This window comes from Pongo abelii, chromosome 12 (genome assembly GCF_028885655.2).
Source record: "Pongo abelii isolate AG06213 chromosome 12, NHGRI_mPonAbe1-v2.0_pri, whole genome shotgun sequence".
Classification (NCBI taxonomy): Eukaryota; Metazoa; Chordata; class Mammalia; order Primates; family Hominidae; genus Pongo; species Pongo abelii.
The window spans coordinates 19,758,466-19,776,655 of record NC_071997.2 but is presented as its reverse complement, the minus strand read 5'-3'; the positions used below and the strand labels follow the sequence as shown (position 1 = coordinate 19,776,655).

The 18,190-nt window shown below is 37.0% G+C and overlaps 1 protein-coding gene across 1 annotated transcript in view; it reads left to right on the top strand.

The window, feature by feature from the left end:
- Positions 1-18,190, top strand: part of LOC129057614 (protein FRG1-like) — a 309,759-nt gene that overhangs the window by 84,001 nt on the left and 207,568 nt on the right. The window lies entirely within an intron of this gene.

Here is an 18,190-nt window from a genome sequence, read left to right as displayed (position 1 = left end):
TCCCGCTAGAGCTGCGGGCTGGCGACGGTCCCCGTGGGAGCGGGAAGCGGCTCAGGCTGCCCTCGCCGGCCTGCGGTGGCGCGGCTGGAAGCGTGGGCCACTGGTGCGCGGGTCACTCGGGGCTGTGCCTCGCGCGACTGTGTGTGCAGGAAACAAGCAGGAAATACCCTAAAATAGAATGAAGCGCCATGTTGAGGGCCGCGGACATCGCGAGTGCTGTGGGAATGTGGGCTGAGGTGGAGAGTTATGGTGGCGCGTGTTACAGGCTCAGGGGTCAGGAAGAAGCCTAATCGTGGAGGCGGCATCTGAGGAGGGTCTTGAACGCTGGGCAGGCTTTTGCCCGATAGAGATGGAGGAAGCTAGTTCTGTCTGATGGAGGAAACAGGGCGGAGGCGTGGAGGGAGCCATGCAGCGCTGGTGTGAGGAGCCGGGAGCAGGCCAGGCCTGTAAAGCAGAGTGATGGGAACCAGGATAGAGAAGGCAAGTCGGGGTCCTGTGGTCGCTGAAGAATTTGAATGAAATCAGTAAACAGGTGAGAGGGATCCATCGCAAGAGCATGGGATGAAACGAAGAGTAGTCCACAGTGATTCCTCTGCAGAGGTGGGTATTATTCATCGCGTATGTGACACCAAAACGGTGGGTATTATTGACCGCGTATGTGACACCAAAACCACCCCACTCAAGCTGTGGCTCTTTCCCTAAAGTAGAAAACAGAGACCAGTTGGGTTCCAAGCATCCACGAAGATCTTATTAAATTCGTGATCCCTGGTGGCACCTTGGAGTCAGGATTGGCTCATCTCAAACCTGATTCAGAAACAAAACCATCTCAATGTGCAGAGATGAGCGGCCTTACCACTATCATAACGTATTTTCTGGTGTTTTCACAGTGCTGCACTTCCTAATCCCCATTCCACCGCAATCCACATGCCGTGATGCCCAGAGGCATTAACAAAGGAGACACACAGGGGCTCCTCACGTTTGCTTTCCATGGTTTTGATGAAAATCTGTTTCCTCATCTCATACAATGTGGTTAGCAACAGTATCATTTAGGGTTGAAGAATTAAATGGTACAAATTATATAGGGTGCTTATTATAACCTACATGGAAAATGACTAGGATATGTTAGCTATGCTCATCACCAACATTGTTGTATGATGGTAATAACCAGATAGTCAAGAAGGCTGACACCAAGAAAATGGATACATGCTCTGAGGGAATGAATGTGGAGAGATCAGAAGGTCAAGAACAAAGCCGTACAACATGTCTGCAGTAAAGGGATAGAGAAAAGAAAGGCTATAAAAGAAGGAATGAAACAGAGTTAGAATAAAATTATAAAATCAAAGCTAAGGAGAATTTCCAGAAAGAGTAATATCATTTAATATCATACAGGTTTAGGAGCACAAGATGGAAAAAAGGCCTCTGAATAACTGACATTGAGGCAGTCCTTAGGGAAGCACCATTTCCAATAGAGAAGTAGACAGAAAGTCAGCTTGAAGCAGGGACTAGGTGAAGAAGCTGTTGGCTGGTCGCATGGCGAAATAAATAAGGGATGGCATATGCCATATTTCTGGATTTCTTTCTTTCTTGCCCAGCCCCTATATATGCATAGAGTTTGGCGAAAACTTACAAAAAATAAAAATGAAACCAATTTCGTTTGTAGACTCAAATACAATGCTTCGTGTTAGAATTAAGATAAATTCATGCCTCTCCCTTCTATTGTCACCGTCAGTTTTGAAATTAAACATCAGCTTTTCTTCTTCATTAAAATCATTTTCAACTCCTCCCAGGTGTTGGTGGTTTGGAGGAGTTATATAAGCAGTCAGGTCTTGATGAGTAGAGGAGGAGGGAACAAACACTTTCAGCAAAGGCAGAATTCTGAAATTCTGCTCTTATTTTTCGCAGGAACTTTCCTATGTTTGTGAGGTTATTCAGTCATAAAGATCCTAGTGAAATTTTTTTCAAGCTTGACTAATCGTAATCACTGTGGACGTTTGTTTAAAATGTGTATTCCCAGGCCTCTCACCTGCTGATTCTGATTCAGGAGATCACGGATGTGACTCAGAATACATGTGTTTGGCAAGTATCACAAGTGGTTCTTATGGTCAGGCAAATTTGGGAATCTAACCAGGAATTTATGTTTTTATGACTGGCAGCTAGAAAAGATTCCTAGAGTCTTTGCTTTTTGAAAATAAAATATTTCTTTTTTAAAAGGAAAATTGTATGACTAGATACAATATTTATACATGTGGCACATGTACTATACTGTGTACTTTTGTCATATTTACAGTTAAAGATGTGTAAGAACACTCTGAGAAAAATTATATATTAAATGCAAAGAGGGGTAAGTCAGGTTGGGGTAGAAATGGGAAGGGTGTGCTTATTGTTGCTAAAAGGTAGAAAAGCCAGAATGATAGCCATCTAAAGTTGCAAATAGCACATGGTAAGTTGAGAGAGCTTCATAATCATGTCTGAAAGCTTCTTTGATATACTGAGTTGAAAACAGTGGCTTTGGACAAGATTTGAGGGAGAAACCAACTATGCTTTAAAGTGCTCATTTAAAAGACTTTAATTAAAGGAAAATCTTTGCATTTACTTGAGCTAAATTAACTTCAGGACTTGAACAAATTACTAGTCCTTAACCTCTTAAAAATTCTCTTTCATTTCAAATGAAAGTTTAAGGTGGCCTTTATGTTCGATTGGCATAGTTGTGTGAAGACTTAACAGCAAGGTACTGTACCTTTCTAAATGTTTACTTCTTAACTTTGCTGGAAGAAATATACTACTCAATTGATTATTTTTAAAGCAAAGTAAAACAATTTATTTTGACAAGCAGCACTGTATTTTCCCAGTTTTCTGGTGGCAAAGATTAGGCTTAACATCATTAATCATCAGAGAAATGCAAATCAAAACCAAAACGAGATAACATCCTACACCAGTCAGAATAGCTACTATTAAAAAATTGAAAAACAACAGATCTTGGGAGGCTGTAGAGAAAAGGGAACATTTACACATATTTGGTGCGAATGTAAATTAGTTCAGCCACCGTTGAAAGCAGTTTGGAAATTTCTCAAATAATTTAAAATAGAATTACAGTTCAAGCCAACAATTGCGTTACTGGTATATGCCCAAAGAAAATCACTTATTCTACCAAAAAGACATATACACTTGCGTGTTCATTGCAGCACTATTCACAATAGCAAAGACATGGAGTCAGCCTAGGTGCTCATGAACAGTGGATTGCATCCATACAATGTGGTACATCTACACTGTATTATTAGGCCATTCTTGCATTGCTATGAAGAAATACCTGAGGCTGGGTAATTTATAAGGAAAAGAGATTTAATTGGCTCATTGCTCTGCAGGCTGTACAGGAAGCATGGTGACGGCATCTGCATGGTGCCTGTGGAGTCTCCAGGGAGCTTTTACTCATGATGGAAGGCGAAGAGGGAGTAGGCACATCGCATGGTCAGAGCAGGAGCAAGAGAGAATGGGATTGTGGGTAAGTACCACACACCCTTACACAACCAGATCTTGAAAGAATTCACTATCACAACGACGGCATCAGGCCATGAGAGATCCACTCCCATGACCCAAGCATCTCCTACCAGGCCGCACCTCCAACACTGAGTATCACATTTCACGATGAGATTTATAGGGGCCAACTTCCAAACCATTTCACACACCATGGAATACTATGCCACCATAAAAATAATAAAATCATGTCCTTTGAAGCAACATGGATGTAGCTGAAGGCCATTATCCTAAATGAATTAATGCAGGAATACAAAGCGAAATACCACATGATCTCACTTATAAGTGGGAGCTAAACACTGGGTACTCATGGACATAAAGATGGAAAGAATAAACACCGGGACTACTAGAGGGGAGAAGGAGGAAGGCAAGGTTTGACAAACTAACTACTGGGTACTATGCTCATGTATTAAACTGTTCTCACACTGCTATATAGAACTACGTGAGGTTTATAAAGAAAAGAGGTTTAACTGACTCACAGTTCCACAGGCTGTACAGGAAACATGGCTGGGAGGCTTCAGGAAACTTATAATCATGGCAGAAGGTGAAGGGGGAAGCAAGGCACATTCTACCATGGCGGCAGGAGAGCAAGTGAGCCAGGGTGGATGTGCCATATGTCTAAGCCATCAGATCTCATGAGAACTCACCATCTAAGAATAGAAAGGGGGAAATCTGCCCTCAGGAGCTAATCACCTCCCACCAGGTCATTCCCCCTACATTGGGAATTACAATTCATCATGAGATTTGGGTGGGGACACAGAGTCAAACCATATCAAATCAGCATCTGGATGATGGGATCATTCATATCCCAAAACTCAGCATTATGAGATATACCCTTGTAACAAACTGGCACATGTACCCCTGAATGTAAAATACAAGTTAAAATTATTTTCAAAATAAATTAATTAATGAATAAATAAATAGGATTAAATTAAATTAAAATTTTGAATTAAAAAATTTGAGAGTGATTTCAGCTTGACAGTTATGTAAGTTATGTAAATGGAAACAGTGAGTTCTGTAGGGTTCGGATCATTTGCACTATCTGTACTAAGTTGATGTCCAGTTGTTTGGATGAAAAGAAAACAGGAGAAACATATAGATCTAACAGGGAAAAAAATGGACAAGTTTTTATGATAGCAAAAAGAATGGAGGAAATAGGACTGAGGTTATAGTGATTGATAGATATTAATAGATGACTAAGTCAAAAGCCACTGGTTCAGAAAATATTGATTAATTTTGTTTTATTCCAGTCAGACAAAAAAACCTATAACCTGCCTCTAAAGAAAACCCTTTTAGCCCTGTAATTATCTTTATTGCAAGCACCGTTCCATTCGTTAAGTAGTGTATAGGGTGATTAATAAGTGAATTATTCACAGAATTAAGACAGAAGTTTTGAGTATTTCAGGATATTAATAGTATAGTCAATGAACTAAAATAAAATTTGACTAGAGGTGTGATCACCATGAATGCCATGTTGGTATCTTGTTAGATTTGGCAGCCTAAAGTTGACAAATTTATTAACAAAATAAACGTTCCTTGATGATTAATTTACATTTAGTAGACACGCTCTTTCTTTTTTCTTCCCTTTCTTATTCATTCATTCATTCATTCCTACAGAGCAGTGACTTCCATTCTAAGATTCCCGGAATCCTAAGGAATTCTTGAATGTCATCATAGGGAGCCAGGTGTGAGGATTCCCAAAAGTTGTGTTTAATACTTGAAAAATCTCGAAAAGTTATATATTTACACCAGAAAAAGCTATACAGATTTTAAGTTATATATATATATGGTTGAATACTTTTTATTTCTCTCCAGAACTGAGTCATTAGGGTTAATAATGTTGATTATTTCATACTGACCTAATGGGTAGCCTTTACATATCATTGATTACTTATTAGTAAAATAAGAACCCCCCCCCCAAATTACAAAATAAACATATTTGGTGGATTTTTCTTAAAGGCTTTTGAAACATAAAATCAGAGGAGAGGATTAAAAGTAATCCTTGATTGTTAAAAAGGCAGGGAACTACCAACTTAGAAAATTGTATGAAAACAGCATCATATATACATGGCCCTCAGCCCAGCTGCCTGTTTTAATAAAGTTTTATTGCAGCACATCCATGGATCTATGGTGATTTCCTGCTACAATGGTAGAGTTGAATGGTTGCTATAGACACCCTGTGGTTTGCAAAGCCTAAAATATTTATCATCTTGTCCTTTATAGCAAAAGTGAACCCAGTTTTAGAACATTCACTTTACAAATTGAGATACAGTGGATGCTGCCTTAACTGACCTCCACTTAACTGATTTGCAATCAGCACTTTCTGGCACCCCTGTACAACTTATTGACTGATGTCCACTGCAAACTGAAAGTCTTTGAGCTACTTTTAATGCCTGTACATTTCTCCTTCCATCACAGAAATTGTATAGTTTCTAAGAGGAAGCTGTGTTCATTCCTAAGTATGTTTACGCCATTTGTTCTTGTTCTTGTAGTTATGCAATTTAATTAAATATTATGTTGAGAGGCTGAGACGGGCAGATCACTAGATCAGGAGATCGAGACCATCCTGGCTAACACGGTGAAACCCCGTCTCTACTGAAAATACAAAAAAATTAGCTGTGCGTGTTGGCGGGCGCCTGTACTCCAAGCTACTGTGGAGGCTGAGGCGGGAGAATGGCATGAACCCTGGAGGCGGAGCTTGCAGTGAGCAGAGATCGCACCACTGCACGCCAGCCTGGGTGACAGAGTGAGACTCCGTCTCAAAATAAATAAAATAAATAAATGAATAAATATTATGTAAACTGAGAAAATAACAAGAGTAGTATTGTTGTTTCTCTGAAAAATAAACTAAATGTGTTGGAAAAATGAGAAACTCAAACAGTTTCTGTCAGCTTAACTGTTGGCAAGACAAGTAGAAACAAATGGGAAAAATTGTGTAATCTAGGATTTCAGATTGTTTTACCCCAGTTGTCTTCACAGAAAGTGAACAAGAAATCAATGACAACATATCATTGGCATAGTTTCCACAAGAAACTCCACTCTGAATCCGTGCAAGGCTTTGACCTTGTCATCAAAATTCTGGCAAATTTATTGACACATGTCTTTTAAATTAAAGTTACGTTTTAAGGACTTACATCTAATACTTCTTATGATTCCTCCATCTAACTTAAATTTGTGATTATCTGTTTATTACTGGCCCCAATCTGATTGAATAAGGGGGTTTCTACCGTTTTTGCTAACCAAAAGTTTACTTTGATGAAGATGGAATTATAAATACAATAATTCAAGTTTAAAGAATTAGAATGGTAATGGTTAAAACAATTTAGTATGCCTAAAAATCACTTGAAAAGCTTACTAACAATGTAAATTCTAGTGTCTTAGGCCTGAGATTTTGATTCAATAGGTTTAGCACGGGGCATAGGAATCTGTATTTTTAGGAATGATAAAGGAACATAGCTTAAAATAGGGTAAATTATGACTTACAAATATAAAATGAACACTTGTCTAAGATTTTTGTTTAACTCATTTATTTAATGAGGGAGCCAGTAAGATGTTATACTGTTTTATTTAAAATTAAAAGAGCCACACATATCTAGGCACTAAGGAACACTGAAAAAATCTGCTTGATAGGTTCAAAACTGACTTCTTGATGGAAGATGGAAAAAGGAAAATTAATTATACTTCCACCAAAATCAATCATTTGCCTGTCTATAGACAAGAATATTTGCATTACTATCAGTAATCTACAACTAACAGAATTGCAAATAACAAAGAAAACAAAAGGCACAGAGACCCCATAGAAACAGATAACCCAGTTATTCTAGACAAGGCTGAGATTTCCATTAAAGACACTCAGTGGTAATTTTATTGGTCCATCTTAAAATCTTTCCATTTTCTCCTGAAACAAACTGCTCAAGCAATTCAAATACAATGAATGTGGTAAGTGGGTCACACCTGGAGAAATCATTTTCTAACCTATAATAAAGACTGTTGAATTACTCCATTCACTGGAAAGAATAAAATATTACCACATAAATTCATATTATGATAATGGCCCACTATGAATGCTTTGGTGTTCTTGATTTTCTTAAGATTTATTAATATTTCTGAAGTAACTACTAAATGCCAAGCAATATATTTTCTAATTTAATCTTTCATTGACTTTTACTTTCACTTCAATTGAGCTACTCACTTTCATGGCTATAAACTTAATTTTCAATAACATAAAAATTGATTTCTAATCTTATAAACTTTAATGTTCCACTCTGTGTCCTGCTCTTTCAGACTCTCACTTCCTTACTGCCAATTCACCTTCTATTCTGTCTCTTCCAGTGCCCCAGTATTTTGACTCTTCCATTTTCTTTTTTCTTTTCTTTTATTAAGTGGATACATGATAATTTCACATGTTGATGGGGTACAGTGTGGTATTTTGATACATGACACATCGTTAAAAACCTCTCCTCCCTATCTTTCCCAATCTGGTAACCTCTCTTCTACTCTCTATTAGATCAGTGTTTTTAGATTTCATATATGAATGAGATCATGTGATATTTGTCTTTCCGTGGTTAGCTTATTTCACTTACCACAATGTCCTCTATGCTCATTCATGTTGTCACAAGTGACACGATTTTACCCTTTTTTTATGGCCAAATGTGCATATGATATAGTTTGGATATTTGTCTTGACCCATATCTCATGTTATATTGTAATCCCCGCTGTTAGAGATGGGGCCTGGTAGGGGGTGTTTGGGTCATGGAGGTGGATCCCTCATGGCTTGGTGCTATCCTCATGATAGTGAATGAGTTTTCAAGCTTCCTGACTAGTCAAGCAGATGTTGGCACTATGCTCCCTGTACAGCCCATGGAGCCAATTAAGTCTCTTTTCTTATAAATTATCCAATCTCAGGTATTTCTTTATAGCAATGCAAGAATGGCCAAATACAGCATATATACCACATTTTCTTCATTCATTCATTGATGGACACTTAGGTTGATTCTAGGCTATTGTGAATACTGCTGTAATAAACATGAGAGTCCAGAAATGTCTTTGACATAGTGATATAATATTCTTTGAATATATACCCAGTAGTGGGATTGCTGGATTATGTGGTAAGTCTTTTTTTAATGTTTTTGGAAGTCATATTGTTTTCCATAACAATTGCTCCAATTTACATTTCCACCAACAGTGTTTGAACATTCCTCTTTCTTCACATCCTTGCCAGCATTTGTTATTTTTTGACTTTTTCATAAAAAGCATTCTAAACAGGGTGAGATGATATCTCACTGTGGGTTTGACTTGCATTTCTCTGATTATTAGTGATGGTGAGCATTTTTTCATATACCTGTTGGTGATTTTTTTGTCTTATTTGGAGAAACCTCTATTCAGCTCTCTTGACTATTTTCTAATCCAATTATTTATATTTTTGCTATTGAGTTGTTTGAGTTTTCTATAAATTTGGGATATTAACCCCTTATCAAGTGAATAGTTTGCAGATATTTTCTTCCATTTTGTAGGTTGCCTTTTCACTCTTGTGATTGTTTCCTATGCAGTGCAGAAGTTTTTATTTGGTGTAATCCCATTTGTTTATTTTTGCTTTTGTTGTGCATGTCTTTTGATGTCTTTTCTAAAAAGTCCTTGCCCAGACCAATGACGTATAACATTTCACCTATGTTTTCTTCTACTAGTTTCATAGTTTAGGGTCTTACATTTAAATATTTAATTTATTTTGAGTTGACTTTTGTATATGATGACAGATATGGGTCTACTTTCATTCTTTTGTGTGTGGATGTGCACTTTTCCCAGCACCATTTGTTGAAAAGTCTGTCTTTTCCCCATTGAATGTTTGCATCTTTGTCAAAAATAGGTTGCATGTAAATGTGTGGATTTATGCCTGGGTTCTCTATTTTTGTTCCACTGGTCTACATACCTGTTTTTATGCCAATACCATGCTGTTTTAGTTAGGATAGCTTTGTAATACATTTTGAAATTAGATAGTGTAATATCTCTAGCATTGCTCTTTTTGCTTAAGATTTATTTGGCTATTTGGGGTGTTTTGTAGTTTCACATGGATTTTAAGATCTTTTTTAATATCTGTGAAGAATGAAATTGGAAATTTGATAGACATTATATTGGATTTATAGGTTGATTTGGGTAGTATGGTCATTTCAACAATATTAATTCTTCTAGTCCATGAACAAGGGATATCTTTCTATTTATTTTAATTTTTAATTGCTTTTATCAATGTTTAATAATTTTCATCTTTCCATGGATTAATTTACTTGTAGGTATTTTGTTTTTTTAATAGCTATTTTAAATGGGATTACTTTCTTGATTCCTTTTTCAGATAGTCTGCTATTGGTGTATAGAGATGTTACGGATTTTTTATGTTGCTTTTGTATCCTGAAACCTTATTGTATTCATTTACTATTTCTGATTCTCAGTGGTGTATTTAGGATTTTTTACATATGTGATCATGTCATCTGCAAAGAGGGACAATTTGACTTTTTTTTTTTTTTTTTTTTTGCAATTTGTATGCCTTTTATTTCTTTCTCTTACCTAATTGTTCTGACTAGGACTTCCAGTACTATGTTGAAAAAAGTGATTAAAGTGAATATCCTTGTCTTTTTCCAGATCCTAGAGGGAAAGTTTTCAAGTTTTCACCATTCAGTATAATGTCGCCTGTGGGTTATCACATATGGTCTTTATTTTATTAGGTTCTTTTATAACTAATTTGTTAAAAGATTTGATCATAAAAGGATGTCTAATTTTGTCAAAGGCTTTTTCTGCATCTATTGAAATGATTATATGTTTTTTATCCTTCATTGTTTAATGTGATGTATCACATTTTATTGATTTACATGTATTAGACTATCCTTACCTCCCCGGGTAAATACCACTTGATTATGGTGAATAATCTTTTTAATGTGCTTTTTAATTTTCATTGCTAGAACTGCTGGTTTTGAATGTATGCATCTATGTTTATCAATGATATTAGCCTGGAGTTTTCTTTTATTTGCTGTTCTTGTTTCATTTTGGAATCAGGCAATGCTGTCTTCATAGAACGAGTTTGGAAGAGATCCCTCCTTTCATTTTTTTGAAATAGTTTGTAAATAATTTGTATAAGTTTTTTAAACGTTTTGTAGAATTTGTCAGTGAAAACCACCAAGTCGTGAACTTTTCTTTCTTCCTCTATTATTTTAGAGACAGGGTCTCACTCTGTCACTGAGGCTGGCATACAGTGGTGCAGCCATAGCTGACTGCAGCCTCAAACTCCTGGTCTTAAGTGATCCTCCTGCCTCAGCCTCCTGAGGGCAAGTACACACCACTATACCTGGGGAATTTTTATTTTTATTTTTAGAGATGGAGTCTCGTTGTTTTGCCCAGGCTAACTTGAACTCCTGGCCTCTAGTAATTCTCCTGCCTTGGGCTCCTAAACTGTGAGATTACAGGTGTGAGCTACTGTGTGAAGTCTTTGGATTTTCCTTGACTGAGAGCCTAAATCGTTCCTTCAATCTCATTATTTGTCATTGGTGTGTTCATATTTTCTATTTCTTGTTTCTTCAATTTTGATGGGTTATATGTGTATAGAGCATACGTATTTCTTCTAAGTTTTTCAATTTATTGGCGTATAATTGTTTGTAGTACTTACCCATGATTGCTTATATTTCTCTAGAGTCTATCATAGTATATCCTTTTTCATCTCTGATTTTTTGTGAATTTTCTCTTTTTTTCTTAGTCTGACAAAACATTTGTCAATTTTACCTTTTCAAAAAAGATTCCTTCATTTAATTAGTCGTTTGTATTTTTTGTCTTCATTTTGTATATTTGTGCTCTGATCTTTATATTCTTTTGCTAATTTGGGTCTTAGTTTGTTCTTGATTTTGTAGTTCCTTGAAATGTATTGTTAGATGGTTTATTCATTATCTTTCTTCTTTATTGATGTAGAAATGTATTTCTATAAGCTTCAATCTAAAAATTGTTTTGCTGTATTTCATAAGTTTTCATATGTCCTGATTTCATTTTTATTTATCTTAAGACATTTTTAAAATTAAATTTTTTTTTCATTGACCCATTGGTTGTTTAGGGATAAGTTGTTTAATTTGTCTGTATTTGCACAATATCTGAAGTTCCTCCTGTTGTTTATTTCTAGCTTTATTCCATATGGTCAAAAAAACACGTGATATGATTTGATTTTTTGATTAGCTAAGACTTGTTTTATGGTCTAACATATCTATCATGGACAATATTCCATATGCAAATGAAAACACAGTGAATTATGCAATTGTTGGATGAAATGTTATATAAATAACTGTTAAATTCTTTTGATCTAGAGTGCAGTTTAAATGTTTCTTTGTTGAGATTCTCTCTCAATGATCTGTTCATTGCTGAAAATGGGATGTCGAGGTTTCTTACTATTATTGTACAGTTTTTTGTCTCTCCTTTTGGATCTATTACTGTTTGCTTTATATATTTAGGTTCTCTGATGTTGAATGCATTATATGTTTACAATTATTGTATTCTCTTGTTGTACTGACCCCTTTATTATTACATAATGGCCTTGTTTGTCTATGTTTACAGTTTTTTACCTGAAGTCTATTTTATTTGATATAAATATAACTACTTCTGCATTCTTTTGATTTCCATTGTCATAAAATATATTTATCCATCTGATCATTTTCAATTTATGTGTTTATTTACAGGTGATAGGAGTGTCTTGTAAAAAGAACATAGTTAGGCCTTGTTTGTAATCCATTTACCCATTCTCTGTCTTCTTACTGGATAATTTAATCTATTTACATTCAGGTAATTATTGATAGATAAGGACTTTTACTGCCATATACTGTTTTCTTGTTGTCTTTTAGAATTTTTGTACCTTTTTGAATTTTCTCTGTGTGTTTTTGTTTCTTGTTCTTTTGTTTTTAGTGTATCTAATAAAAATGTTTGCCTTTTGGTTACTATGAGGCATGCGAAGAATATTTTATAGTTTCAATAGGTAATTTTGAATGGATAACAACTTAATTTTGATAATAAGAAATAGGGAAAAGCAATCACTCTGCTCTTTAACTCAATCACTCCCCCATATTGTGCTTTTTTGATGTCTTAATTTACATCTTTTATATCACTTATCCCTTAACAAATTATTGTAGTTGTTATTATTTTTGTTTTGTATTTTAACCTTCTTACTAAAAACATGTAAGAGGTTTACATTCAATTATTACTGTATTAGAGCATCCTGATTTTGTCTGAATATTTATTTTTACCTACAGATTTATACCTTCCAATTTTTTATATTACATATTAGTGCCCTTTTCTTTCAGTTTGAAGACTGTTCTTTAACATTTCTTTTAAGGCAGGTATGGTTACAATTAATTCCTTCATCTTTTGTTTGTCTTAGAAGGTTTTAACCTCTCCTTCATTTCTAAATGAGAGCTGTGCTGGATACTGTATTCATGGTTGACAGTTTTGTTCTTCAGCACTTGATTCTATTATCCTACTCTCTCCTGGCCCATATTGTTTCTGCTGAGAAGTCTGCTGCCAGGCACATTGGAATTCTCCTATGTGTTATATGCTTCCTTTTTCTTAGTGCTTTCAGGACCTACTCTTTGTTTTTGACGTTTGAAAGTTTAATTATAATATGTCTTCTGGTTGTCTTATTCAGATTAAATCAGATTAGTGAGCTTTGGCCATCCTAAACATCTTAATCCTTCTCCCAGTTTAAAAAGTTGTCTGTTATTTCTCTGAATAAGCTTCTAACTCCTTTTCATTCTTAGTTCCACTTTAACACTGTAGATTTTTTTTTTATGGTGTCCCATGGATCTCATAAGTTTTCTTTGTTTCTTCTCTTTTTTTCTCTTTTCTACTCTGACAGTGTATTTTCAAAGAGCCTGTCTTTGAGCTCAATGTTTTTTTTTCTTCTAGTTGATCACTTCTGCTCTTGATGCCCTCTAGTGCATTTTTCAGTTAGTTTACTGAACTTTCCACCTCCAGGATTTCCATTTGATTTTTTCCCATTATTTTAAATTCTTTGTTGAATTTCTCATAAATTTACATATTGTTTATCTGTACTTTGTTGAAGTTCACAGATTTTTTTTTTAAAGCAGATATTTGAAATTTTGTCTGCCACATCATTCATTTGCATGTCTGTAGGTTCAGTTGTTGACACCTTGTTTTCTCCATTTGGGGAGGCAGTTTTTCCTATGCTATTCTTATTTTTTGTAGATGTACATCTCTTTGTACACATTGATGAATTAAATATTTATTTCAATCTTCTCAGTCTGGGTTTGATTTTGACTGTTTCTCAGTGGGCTTGTTTAGAAATTCTGTGTGGATTTCCATTATATTCCATTTTAGCATTAGGAGGTGCCCAAAGCAAAGGTTAGACATAAGTCTTGCAATGGGGCTTCACCACTGATGCAATGTAACTGGATGGGCCCATGGGTGATCCACAGAAAGGCTGCTGTCTGTTGGGGGAGAACAAGTCAGGCCATCAAATCTGGACAGTCTGTGTATCATGTTTCCCACAGCGTCGTGCCCATAAACAACCTGTCTGGTATAATGTTTCTTCTGGTAGGAATGGCTAGCCACTGCTAAGTTTCATATAGTAAATATTGCTAACCCAATCCTTTCTCTATGTCCCTAGCATGCCTCTGGTGGTTCAGCTCTGTTGACACTCATGGTGCTGCTTGTGGGCTGATGCAGGAGTAAGTCTACTTGAAGGCACTCAGTATGGTGGAAAAAAATATTCAACTTCTGCTCACTTTATTCAGTGTAAGAACTGTGATTTCAGGAGGACTTTCTGCATATGATACCATAATGGCCTGGGGGAGGAGTATCACAGTCACAGAGTACTGGTTCCCTTACTGTCCAAGCATGGTTTTACTCCTCTTTGCAGTCCAAAGGGGTTTCATAGACTCACACATGTATTCAGGGTTCATTACCTCTTGTAAAGTTAATTTCATATGTGGATATCTGTTCATATGATTACCGGAGAGATCTACTCCACTACCTTGCTCTGCCCAAATGCTTCCCCTTTCCAACAAGAGTTTGCCACCTCCTAGTTTTCTTTTTTCTTAACCAAACTAAGGTTAGCCTTTTAATCCTTCACCCTCCTCCACTTCTAATGCCATTACTTTTTTGTATGCTTATTGTATTTTCCATGCTATATGACTTTCAGCTTGTTATTTACAGTATATAAGTTTCAATATCCTGTAAAAAGTGGTTAATAATAGCATCCATTTGATAGGGATGTTAAAGATATTAAATGACATTGTCCTTGTTAAATAACTTTTTGAGATATATTGAGATGTTTCTGTACTTCCTTGTTCTGGCCTTCTTGTTGAACCAGAGGACTCTATTGCCATGAAAAGCAATAAAACTGTGATATAGAAATTAAAAGTGAATAGGAACTTATTTAAAAATAATCATTCTCTTTTTCAATGCAAAAATAAGAACTAGAAACTTTTAATAAGGCAATAGTCCAAATAAATAACTTATGGAAGAGGACATGGGTTTTTTAATCCTAAAGGGTTCTTTTATATATTCAAGGGTTGAGATTGGCAGCCTTGAATCCTACTAAAATTTCAATGTAAGTTTTAGAGAGGGAGGAAAGAATCAAAGAAAAAATTGCACTGGAAAAAGTTAAATAAGTAGGGAAGATATTATTCAAGCTATTGCAATAAGGGAGAGAGGCCAGACCTAGTCTGAACTCAGCTCCCCTGATGCAAAGGGCAGTGGAGTTTTTGAAAGTGAGGGTCAGAGGGCGATCATAGGCCACCTGTCTTTGCTAACAGTCTTTTCTCAAAGGAAAAATAAACGTTCTTTTATCTTTATGATATAAGGTAATTTTTACAACTTGGAGCAAGATTAGGCTCTTACTCTCTCATGGAGACTGGGAAATAAGGTATTATCTTTCTGGAGGATTACATTTGAAAGGATGGCTCCCAGATCCTTGAAAAAGGAAATTTTCTGCTTACAAGTTACACATCCCACTTCTACCTGCATTTCACTGGCCAAGCAGGTCACATGTCTAAATCTGACCCTTCCTTCAATAGAACAGAAGTGTATAATCTTCTAGGAAAGGGCCACTGCGGTAGGAAGACCAGATAATGGGAGAATGGTAATATAATCTACCACAATGACCACAGTGAAAACGTTAGTAATCCTCAGGGTTAAACCAAGTCTTCTTGAACACTTAGGTTGATTCTAGGCTATTGTGAATAGTGGAATAATAAAAAATAAAGAGAATAGCCCATTTATGTTTTGCAAAGAAGCTAAACAATTCACAGTAACTTATGGCCTAGACAATTTTATTTCTTGATCAACACAGCTCTTTATAGATGCCTGTGGTTCAAAACTGCGAATTACTAATCATCCTCAAAAAGAAGGGAACCTCTGCAAGGCAACCTGTGGGGGAGTTTAGGATTGTTCTGAGGCAGTGAGAGCCATTGAGATTCACATGTAAGAGGGTAGAGAAAGGGAATCCACATGTTTTGATCTCTCCATGCGCTGGATATAACTTGGTCTTCATTACGTTGCACCACCTTTGGTGTCAGAGAGAACTGGATTTGAATCCCAGTTCCATCAATCATTATGATTTGATGGTGAATGTGTTTTTAACTTGTCTGAGCCTCAGTTTGCTGATCTATAAAAGATGGGATTGTTATGAGACTTGCATAAGGTAAGTGTGTAAAAATCTGGGAATAATCTCTGTAATTTAAAAGACGGGGTTGTGATGAGGCTTCAATAAGGTAAGTGTGTAAAAATCTGGACACAATGTTACTAATTTTGTAGGTTTTCAATATATAGAGAAGGAGGATTATTTTTCTCTCCTTTAATTTTGAGAACAAGTTTCTAAAATTGGTATTATTCATATTTTTGAGATAATCAAAGGATCAGTAAGTTTAAATAAATCACCATAGTCACAAAGCAGTTCACAATCTATTGACTGGATAATTGCTAGTGTAACGTAGCAATGATGATCACATTGAAAATCTTGTGTTAGGTTGTGGTTTTCTCTTGCATGAACCTCTTCATTTGTTGAAACCATAGGTTTGCTCTATCAAAGTGATCATAAGAAAAATATAATGTACTTAGTGTATAAATTTTAGAAAATTTCCTTTTTATTCCTGTTAATTTGATTGAATATGTGCATTTTGAATTATGAATATAAATATGAATATGTATGACATATGTAATATGCCTTGACATCACAGAGTAACCTTACGTCGTGGCAATGTTTTCTTCTGAAAGCACCTGCAGAAATGTATCTTCTTTCTAGTTTCCAAAAAACTCAGAGGCCATGGGGGAAGAGGGGACTTTAACTGTCAGATAGTGCATGAGGTACATTAGGATATAGTAATTTCATCATAATTCATATTCATAATTCACAGTGAGGAAACCTGAAAGTTGCTACCAGCTACCAATAAATGAAAGTTGGGGCGGGGTCGCTAGGGGGCGCGGCTTTGTGAGCCAGTGCCTGGACTCCCATGTCACAAATGGAAGGCCAGTGTGTGGAGGGAACTCAAGGCCTGATTGGTTCTTACTAAGCAGGACACGATCTGGTTGGCAGGGCAACCGGCCTTCAGTTGGTAGCCTTCAGTGGATGCCTTAAGTTGGTGGCATTTGGTAGCCTTTGCTGGGGAGAGGTGGCTGGTGCTCAGCTCTGCAGATGTGGGGGCAAGCGAAGGCCGAAGCTGCCTTGAGAAAAGCAGACGTGCCCCATGGGGACCACCATGACTGGTCGCATGTGCAACAAAGTCAGCCCCTGGCAAGGCCAGCCCAGGGGATCTGCGGGGCCGTCCTGTGGCTCTGACATCTATGAGTGGGTGGTCAGCAAATGCACAGGTACCAGCAGAGAGGAGCAGAGACGACCAGAACATCCTGTCCCCCAATGCCAGCCCCAAGTGGGACCAGCTTAGGGTGTGGTGGGCAGAGCCATCCTGCAGCTCTGAGATCCACGAGGTAGAGGTGGGAGTAGTGCCAGGCTCCACTGTGTTGGAGCTCATGCAATTTGAGCCCAATTTGATTCTGGAGCCATGACCTGAAGCACATTGGCGATCAGAAGACGCCCAAAAGTAGGGAGGCGATAGATACCGCTTGGCCTCAGGAGCTCCTCTGGCCGTTACTGAACCAAGGTTCCCCCAGAGACATCCACAGCCTGGGGCTCCTCCCTTCTTCACCTAGTTCCTTTCCTAGGCCCAGGCCCCAATCATGAGGACTGGCTCTGCCTGGCGTCTCCATCCCTTCATCTTTCCCTATTGCATCCAGCCGGTTTCTTTTCCCCTCCCTACCCATATGCCCATTTCTGGGCCCTCTTCTTCTTCCTAGAGGCTGGCCAAAAACTAAGTTTCCGAAGTACAAAATGGATGCTACAGATTTCGTTGCTGTAGAGGAAATGTCTGACAGCTCTTGTATTTAAGCTTAAGTAGCTACACTGGGACTCACAAATTCATATCTTGAGTTCTAGACCAGAGCTCTCTACCCTAAAGCAATGGCAAGGGGTTAGAGGTACGCTTCTTGATTCTAATAATAAAAAATGATTTTTTTGTAGGGACAAGGTCTCACTGTGTTGCCCAAGCTGGTCTCAAACCCCTGGCCTCAAGTGACTCACTCACCTTGGCCTCCCATACTGCTGGGATGACAGGCAAGAGCCACCACAACT